At 32.8% G+C, this 10,462-nt stretch overlaps 1 non-coding gene across 1 annotated transcript; it reads right to left on the bottom strand.

Moving 5' to 3' along the window:
- Nucleotides 1-209: 209 nt before the first annotated feature.
- Nucleotides 210-360, bottom strand: LOC114916214 (U4 spliceosomal RNA). The gene has a single exon (XR_003804598.1). It is a non-coding gene; the product is annotated as a U4 spliceosomal RNA (small nuclear RNA).
- Between the last annotated feature and the right edge of the window lie 10,102 nt (nt 361-10,462).

Raw genomic sequence — 10,462 nt, 5'->3', positions numbered from 1 at the left:
GATAAAAGTTCAGGATCACATTTCCACAACTCACCATAGCATTTGGTTGATTGTGAAGGACTTGCATGCCACCTGCAATTAGATCATATTTTGCTCCACCCACTCTTCAATTGTTTATTTTTTAGACAGTACTACTTTTAAATTTAGTATTAAATTAAATTAAATTAAAAATAAATAAAATTAACAAATTATTGAACTAAGAATTGCAAGGCTTTACCCAAAAGGGAGCCCTTCCAGAAATTCTCAAAGGCCTAGGATAAACTCAGGCCTAAGAGGGGGTTTGGAAATAGTTTTCAACCAGCAATAGACGCGCCTCAGTTAGAACCTCACTAGCTGCATCATTGCCCCAAGCGCAAAGATGCTTTGGTAGGGTGTGTGACAAGTCTTCGTATAATAGCATTTCTCTGTTTGATGCATTGCTCTAGTCCATGTGGGACTTTATCAAACATGCATGTTACTTTTACAGTTTGGCTTGACAAGGACTCCAAGGATAGGTTGGAGCATTTCGCATTTCATATTTTATATTTTAAAATTTTCTACTCATCTAAATCTAATAATAATTTAGTTTAGTTTAATTAATATGTATTTTAGTTTAATTTAATTTTATGAGCTATTTATTATAGTTTAGTTTAGTTCAATGTAGCAATTTGAACACTCTAACATAAAGTCATGTATATTTTTTTAGAACTTCAAATCTTGGATTAGGTGAAACTTAAAATGATGAGGTTTGAGTATATATTGATTCATGACTAACCTTATAACATGCTCTCAACATATGGTCTTTCTGAGTAAAGACTTTCATCAATCTCTCACAGCAAAAGGTAACCTTGTTAGTGGAGATAAAGAAAATATCAGCTACAAGAAAGAATTCAGTGAAAAGATAACACTGTAAAGCTTTTAACAACATTTCCCATTCTCTCATCGAAGAGAATTGGATCTGGTGAGATAACATTGGGAAACTTACAAAGCCTCTCACCTTTTTCTCAATGTATACCGTAGACATGAGATATTATTCATTTCGGACTTAAGCCTTTATACTTTTATTTTTGGTTATTATTGAAGAAGTTTCTCAAGAAAAAAACCAGCTACAATCATTAAAGTATATACATATTTTATAAATTTTTTATTTTTTTTTATTTTATCAGACTTTATTTATATTTCAATAACGTTATCACAAGATGAATTAATTGTTCTTGAACTGTGCAAACTGTACCTTAGAGAGTCAATGTAGACTATAGGGGTATAGGGGGAATGAAAGAAATGAAAGGAATAAGCACATAAAAGTTCAGTTTCATGCAAATCCAAAAAGCGGAAAAATATGGAATAGTTGGTCTTTAAACACTATTAGCAGATATAATGATGACCAAGGCTATATCCCAAATTTTATTTGAATCACTCAAGACTAAAGGATTTTAAAATAAACCTCACGGAGTGACCTGATAGAGATTTTAACAGCAAACAGTAGTGATCAGTTATGTTAGGCCTGTTTGATTTACCCATTTTCGGTGAATATACAAAATAGTACACAAAATATGTTTAATAATTCATATTTTACATCAAAATATATATATAAAGATAGAAAAAAAGAAAAAGAGAGAGGAGGAATTTATTTATTCTATAAATAAATCTACTTAGACTTAACCAGTTTAATAATTCATATTTTACATCAAATTTTAATGACTTACTCGTTGAATTTAAAGTTCTTAATGTATAGATCAAGTTTGCAAATTTTAAAAAAAAATGAAAATAATTTGATACTTCATTTCATTAATTCAAATTAATGTATAAAATGATTTAATGATTATCTGTCAATTTGAATTAATGAAATGAAATATCAAATAATTTTCAAATATTTTAAAAAGTTGCATATTTGATCTATGTATTAAGAACTTTAAATCCAATAGTTGAATTGTTAAAATTTAATGTAAAAAATGAGTTATTAAACAGAATAAGTTTAGGTAAACTTACTCCTAGAATAAACGAATCATTCTTCATATATATATATATATATATATATATATATATATATATATATATATTATAGACTTATTTTATAAATTATTCATTAATTAATAAAAATGTGTATTCTTATAATAATTTAAATTTATTTTAACCTTTATGTAAAGAGTATTTTTAATATTTTATTAAAAATAGATACATCAAACATATTTTTTTTTTTGAAAATATAAATTAGAAAGTGAAACTAAACATACTTTCTAAATTTAAAAACTTGAAAATGAAAACAGAATATATTTTCTAAAATCAAGCACATGCTTAGGTTTTGTCGAATTAAAATCAATTAACATTAAGGGGATTTTTGGTACGTGAAATGTTTTTATTTTTCTAGGAATTTTAAATCAAGAATCTTAATTTCTCATGTTTGATAGTTGTTTTAAAAAAAAAGGCTCCTAAAATTGTAGTTTTCTGGGAATCATTTTTGTCCCACTTTTCCTAAAAAATATTCCCATGAGGGGTGAAAATCCAACTTTCTCGAGTTAGGAGAAAAGTTATATATATATATATATATATATATATATATATATATATCACAATATCTCTTTTTAAATAGAAAATCTCTCTTTTTCTCTTTCTCTTTCTATCTCTCTCACTCCCCCTCTTTTTCTCTTTCTCTCTCCTTTTATTTTTTTTCTCTCACTTAGTCTTTTTCACTCTCACTCCCCCTCTTTCTTTCTCTTTCCTCTCTCTCTTTCTCTTTTACATTCTCCCCCCCCCCCCCTCTCTCTCTCTCCTTCTATTTTTCTTTTTCCCTCTTTTTGTCACTCTCACTTTCTTCCGCCTTTTCTCCCTCTCCTAAGAATATACTATGGCAACCAAACATGAAAATCTTTAATTCTAAGAAATTTTGTGTGAATATTTTTAGGAACCTTTATTGGTAACTAAACAAATTTTAGCTACTTCTAGGAATCATGATTCTTGAGATTTGTAAGTCACATGAATCATGATTCCTAGGTATGAAAAATCTTATCCTCTACAAAACGCCCCTTAAGTGAAATTTCTCCACAAATATATAAACTACACCCAAAAAGTTTAGTATCAAGTGATGTTGCCCAACAAATATATAAGTTACACTCTAAGCTTAATTTTCAAACAATTTAACAAGTTAAGCATTTGGTTTTGGGGTTAGTTTAATTCTTATGTTAGTTTGTGTTTAGAAAAAGAAATTCGACAATGGTAGAAAATTACTAGACACAAGTTTTATGCATCATATGTTTTGTTCAGTTCAATTCTTTTTTAGCATCCCATGTACAATTTTCTTTTAATGATCTTAATACCCAATTTAAACCAATCATAGGTTGTATTGGTAATAATTGTTGTAAGTTCAACAACATTGTTACAAACCAAAAAGAACCCTATTTTGTAGAAGTCTATCTTCACTTTAGAGATTTCTTTGTAAATTTTCGCCTTTGCAATATGTGAAACGACTTGCACTTAAATTTATGTTTGAAATAAAGTTGAAGTTGATGGGTTTCTTACCTGATTTCAAGGTTTGCTTTAAACAACGACAACTACCAAGCTGGCAAGCTGAAGTATACAATTAGGTTATATGTGACAATATTTATTTATATACCATATGTATATTATAAAAATTAATTATATATTATTTATACTGGTTCATATGATTCAATTAGTGATTCACCGGTTCAATCAGTAACTTGTCGACTCAGTACCAAGTTAATAACCACTAGTCCAAGTTTTAAAACATTGAGTAAGATAAAGGGTCATCTAGAAATGGAAATGATAAAGTCTTACTCTTGTCAATGGCTAACATACAAAGGAGGTTAGTCGTACTCATATCCTTTGTTCAATTGGTCATGGAATCAAAGGATTGTATAAAAAAGTCTAAAATAAAGGTCATCATATGTAGAAAGTTAGTGTTGAAATGTGGTGGTTTCTTACATTGAGTAGAAAATGAAACTCAATGTGGTACTTAAGTCTTGAGACTCTTTCACCTAATGAACTAGTCTTTCAGGTTGGACTCTCCTCATGTACTTAAGTCCTAACAATTGGTGTTTTCATTGAGAGTTGGGCTACGGAAAGAGCTACCTATAGATTGAATTAATGTGTGAATTGAATACTAATAGATGAATGAAGTCATTGAAGAGAAAAGGGCTACCATCAATTCAGTGTCGATAGAGTGAAAGTTGTCATGAATGTTGGCCCTTAAATCCTAACATAGAAGCACAGGAAATATATGTTGTGAGGATTGCTATTCTTTTTGTGGGTGGGGTGTCGAGTGAGAGGATTGTCGTTGGAAGATGAAGGCAATATGCAACAACCAAAAGATCTACTGAAATTAGGTGTTGTTATTGGTATCAGGGTGGCTATGATGGACTCCTTCCACCATGGGAGAAACCAAGACGTCCAAGGTGAGGAGGAGCTCCTTCTAAGGCCAAGATGATGACCTAAGGGACGAATTTTCCTTCAAGGGTGGAGCAAAAGAAGATGATGGGTGTGATGGTGTAGATTGGGCGAATAGGGACAATGAAGGGAGAAAGGTGTTTTGGTGGTGCTAGGTTGGCTCACTTCACTAAGTGGAGGTGAAGGCCACTCAAGGAACCCTAAACTCACCCAAGGGAGGAGATAAGAGAGGTAGGCCGTGTAGACCTAGTGACTATGGAAAGGATTTGAGGCAAAAATGCTCTCTCAAATTCATATAATCCAAAGTATTTACATGGTGCATGGTTTAGGGTATTTATAGGGGAGGCAGCATTTAGGGTTGCATTTGGGGAGTGTATGGCCGAAAATGCAAGGCCAAATGCACTTCAAATGAAACCCAAATTAACCCTAGATGCTACTTGGTGGCTACGGATAGAATCTTTGGGTTTGGCTAAGCTACAACTAGGTGCATGATAAGACCATGCAACCTAGGTGCCCTTCACTTGGGCCTAAGCCTTGCCAAGTCCAAAAATAAATCCAATGCTCACCAAAAATACGTCTAGGCCTTTTTTTCACCTTAATAAAATACCCTAGTCCAAAAATAAAATCCTATAATCTAAGGCACCCCATAATACAAGGGTAAAATGGGAAATAAAAGAAACTAAATCCTATGACTAAAATACCCCAAAATACAAGGGTAAAAATAAACCCTATACTAATAAGACTTAGGAGAGTAATTAGTACTCTATGATCATGAGGAGGGTATCCTTTGGTGGGTGAGCTCGCTCCTCCTCTTCTACTCTCCTAGCCATGGACCTTGTGATGGGGCCCACATGGTTCTTCAAAGATGGTCCTCCATAAGGTTACATGAGTGACTCTATAACTATAATGGAAGACATAGGAGTAGAGATGCAAGGCATGCATTATTATCAACAAATCAGTGAATTGCAGGATGAAAAGATCATAATGTTTGGACTATGATGTAAGGTGAAGGAAACGAGGGAGTTATGGCGGTGTGTTGTATCCCAATTGTTATGACCTTTCAGGTGTATGAAAGTTAAACATCTTTGTTGAATCTATGCATAAAATAAAAATCTAAAAACTTGGCAAAAGTGAAGTTCCATTTGTGTTGTCATGGTGTTTTTCATAACTTCAACTCAATTAGTATCAATCTTATTGAGTTAATATCAAGTGGAAAATATATTGTTCTTCATGGACTTGGATCTTGGGGAGAGGGAAGGGGAGGCAAGAATGATGGTTTTAGCTATTTTTCTTGATTGAGTACTATTAATAAGAGAGGGATGGTACAATGCAATCTACAATTGAATTTGGTATTGCATTTCTTTTTTAAATGATTTGGCCAAAGTGACACTATATACGAAGGATAACCTCAAAAATTGGCACATTTATTATAAGAAATGATTTAAGAATAGTGAAGAGATTGACCTAGCAAGAAAGAGAGGGAAATGATCTATTTGGGTGAGGGTTAGTTATATAACTAGTATCTTCAAGCTTACAATTGTTAGAAAAGAATGGCTTAATCCAAGAGGGGGGGTGAATTGGATTCTATGACACTTAAAATTTTTTCAGAGTTCTAAGGATCTTTATTTCAACTCAAACTTTTCTAATATGAATTCTCAAAGAAGTTCCTTGAAAGACTTGCTAATGGGAATGAGTCCTATATGCTTTCTTGATTAATCTTTATAAAGCTCAATGTTAAGAGCACTCAATATGTAACACTTTGATTCATTTTAAAGCAATGTTGTGCATACAAACATATTAATCAAGATCATTCACTTTAACACTCAACCAAGATTTTGCTCAAAGTAAAAGATAAGAGTGAGAGAGAACAATACACAAGTCTTTTATCCTGGTTCAGCCACTCCACATGTGACCTACATCCAGTCCTCAATCATAACCTGATCAAGATTTGTTCCACTATCTTAATGGAGAATTTTTACAAGCATACAACACATGCATATACTCCTACATTCAAGATAACCACTTTCTTGCCCCCAAGAAAACACTTCTTGTAGAAACCCACTACAAGAATTCCTTACCACTTGAGACACCTACTCAAGATTTCCTTACACTTTTCACAAAGAATTAAAGGAACGAATTCACTTGGAAGCTGAACAAATCAGACTGTGAATTCCAAAAGCAAATCTTAATCTTTCTCTCCCAAGAATGTAATGATAATGATGATCTGTTTCAAAACATTCCAAAATGTTTTACTTCTTGGTTTCACAAAGAAAACACTCCAAGAAGGTCACAACGACTTCACAATATGGTTTTTCTCTTTTTGATTCTCAATTCGTTCTCTGTTCTTAAGTTTCAAAGTGTGAAAACTATTTATAAAATTTTCAGAACCAGATAATCAATTATTTTAAAGGATAATCGATTATTTTGTTCTTCGTGATTTCTGGAAATCACTCAAGAACATAATAATCGATTATTTTGTAGGATAATCGATTATTCCAGAGAGTGCTTCCTGGAATAATCGATTATTTCACAAATAATCGAATATTACAACAAGGCTTCTTTTCACCTGTTACTAGAATAATCGATTACATTTAATGATAATTGATTATTTTGAGTTAGTTATCAAAAACTCATTTTTATACTTCAAAAATTTTTTCCAAGTATTTAAATCACATTATACTCACTCTCAGTCAATTTTAGATTAAAATTAACTCATGCACAAAGCACACACATGCAAAATGAGCTAATCAAACCAATACAACTCGTAAGACCTTATAAACTATTCCTATTACACATCATAATAGTCATATCCTCTTTTTGACTTGTTGATGTCCTTGGTCAGCTTTAATTCTCAGAATCCACCTTTTGTTATCATCAAAACTTTCATACTCCAAATCTGAGTTGATTCACTACTCCATGAATCTCAACAATTTCCCCCTTTTGATGATGACAAACCATACAAGCCATTATGTTTTTCAAACCAACATTTCACATTTTTAGCTATGAGCTTTGTTCATATTTTGATGGAAAACTTGTTGAGAAACCGGATTGATGTTGATTCCTCTTCAAGCTCCTCCCTAGACATTTGGCTCCTTGATTCTTCTTAAGCTTCTCCAAGGTTTCCAATGGAGGAAGAAACCTTCGATTCACCACGGATTGGTGAGCAGACACTCTCAAGAGACGCCACTCCTTGGAGAAGAGATAAGTCTCTTCAATTCTCACCACACTCTTCTATGGAAAGGATAAGAGAATTGGATGAATATCAAAGAGGTTAAAGACTTTTGGAAGAGAGAATTTTCGTGCAAATTCTGATCTCACTCAAAAATATCATCAAAAGTGTTTTACAATGAAAGGAAAACAAATATATAGGAGTAAGAAGCTTGGAGAGCAAGCTAGCCTTAACCATGGTTCACTAGGAACCATGGTAAGGTCTAGCTAACCATCCATGGTCTAGAGGCTTGGAGAGCAAGCTACTCACTTAGCTTGCTTGGTAAGCAAGCTAAGGAGAAGCTTGTGCTTCAAGCTTATAAGCTTGAGAGAGAACAAGCAAACCGGCCAGGTGAACACAAGGCAAGGTGGGCGGCTCATGGACTTTATTATACTCCAATCGGTTTTGAAAAATTTTGATTTGGTTTAGTTAGGTTCATCCAATGTGAATGGAACCTAGCTAAATCAAATCTATGAAAAATTAGGAGTAAAATGAGTCTAATATGTAAAATTTATCTTATGTCCATCTCTTGGTCCAATTTCTAGTAACACTCTCTAGCTTGCTAGTCACACTTTCTAGCTTGCTAATGCCACTCCCAATCCTACTACTAGAAAAATAAGAAAAGAGTGTTTTTCTAGATTAGGTTAAATGGAGTTAAAGTGCCCAAGTAACCTACCTTAGAAGCAATATACAATAGCTAATAAAAGGAAATAAAGTGCCTCTCAAATACAAAGGTAAAAATACACCTATACAAGTATCTACTATATACAAGGTACAAGAAATCAACTATACAATGTATTTACAATAGAGACTCCTTAGATCAACCTTCACCCTTCTTGGTCTTACCTCTTCCAAAGGGATCCTTGGGGATTAGATTTCCATCATATTTAGTCCTACAAAATAAACTCAAAAACCTTTCTCCCCCCTTGGACATCATCAAAAACAAACATATATATATATGTCCGGATTGCACATGTATTGATTTATGCACAAGATTCAATTACTCAAAATCAATGCCGCAAGACTAACTTAATACCAAGAAAGTAGTAAAGCATTATCACCATAGACATTGTTGCAATTAATTCAAATCAATAACAAAACTTGTATCAGGGAATTTGATACGACATTCACACAATTGTATTTCAAACACAATATCTCAGCAACATGATACATCAGCTATAATGAGCATCACTCCAAATATACCAACAAACATCAACATATATGCAACAATACTATCACATATCAATGTTCAAACCAGAATATAACATTATCAAACATTCAAATTGATGTTACCATAACCAAATCATTCCAAACACAATTTAACCACAATGAAATTCATATTGCACTAGAATTGAAATTGTTCAAACCAAGGTAAAACCAAGATAAGCAAATTGTTCAGAAATTAAAATGATTATAACCCAAATGAAATTTAAAACAGAAATTTAAAAAAACTAAATCTTCTAAAAATAGAACACTAAAGCTCCTAAAACCATCACTCGAGTCCTCTTGCATTCTAAGCTGAGCCTTAATCCTTGCAATCTCATGATCAAGGTTATCAAACTGATCAAGAATGCCAGAATAATATGACTCGTGTTTCTTTGACATCTCCATCAAAGCATCAAGCTTGTTAATCATAATTTTTTCAAACGGAGAAAATGCTTTAGGCTCCGATTCTTGCTCTCGTTCAGGTTCAATCTCTACTTGCGGTGGCTGTTCCTCATCATGAGATGGAACACCATCTTCATTTGTTGCCGGTTCCAGTGTTGGAGGAACATCTCCTTTGAATACCCATTTATCTTCTTATTTTAGCATCCCCATATGATGCAAAGAAGATTTTTCAAAAAACAAAGCATTAGGGATGATATATTCATATAACATATGTGGAAAGTGCACCCTATGAGGAATTCCTTCTATAGTCCTAACAAAGGTCCTTAGACTAAGAAGGATGGGTTCTCGAAGCATAAGAATAGGATCCTCACTATAGGGTAGTCTAAGTGTAAAACTAAATCCTAAAAATGTTAAAGTAATAAAACTATAAGAAACTAATGAAGTACTCCTACATACTGAGGTATCTTGCCTAAAGTACCCTATGTAATAACCTAAGAGCCTACAAGAAAACAAAGTGAATATAATAAGGAAACTACCTAGACAACCCTTGATCATATTATATGTTAGATACATCATGGATGAGGGTGTAAAGAGTTTAAAAGAGTCATAGAATCTAATTTGGTCTTGAAGGGAAGTAGTCAAGTTAAGTTCAAAGAAGTTTGAACTTCCTTTAAGATAAAAAATAGAAAATAAAACACCATGAGATGTATCTAATAAACAATATAAACCAAAGGTTGGGTGCTTTATTAGAACAACTAAAGTAAGAGAAGTCCTAAATAGACAATGGCTATCTACTTTGGGCACCACCAAAGTAGTAGCATAAGAAGTAGAACTAGGTGAAGTCCACTTCTTCTTCACTAGACTAAGAACTTGAGATCCTTTCTTTTCAAAATTATTTAGGTTGTGGATCTTAAGCTCTAAGTCCGTGGCAGCAATAGAAAAAGAGCTAAAATCTTTGTGAAAAAGAAAAGTATTTTTGCAATCATTTTTAATAGAAAAGTGACTTTCCTTTATCACAAGATTTTTGGAGGAGACACTATCCTCCTTACTCTTTTCCAAGAGTAGTGTCTTTTTAGCATTGAGAAGGTAAAGAGGTTGTTCAACTAGAAGACATTTTTTAATAGCATGTTCTATTAAAAATTGACTTCTAGGAACAACTTCCTTGGAGGAGACACTACCCTCCAACTCTAGAACCTTCTTTTTCTCCTCTTTTCTTTTTTTTGATTTCATAAATACTTGATCCTCCAACACTTGTGAAGGTGAAAG

The sequence above is a fragment of the Cajanus cajan genome, chromosome 9 (assembly GCF_000230855.2).
Source record: "Cajanus cajan strain Asha chromosome 9, NIPB_CcT2T_4, whole genome shotgun sequence".
In the NCBI taxonomy this organism is placed as follows: domain Eukaryota; kingdom Viridiplantae; phylum Streptophyta; class Magnoliopsida; order Fabales; family Fabaceae; genus Cajanus; species Cajanus cajan.
Note: the sequence above shows the minus strand (reverse complement) of the source record. Positions and strands in the feature narration are given on the sequence as shown.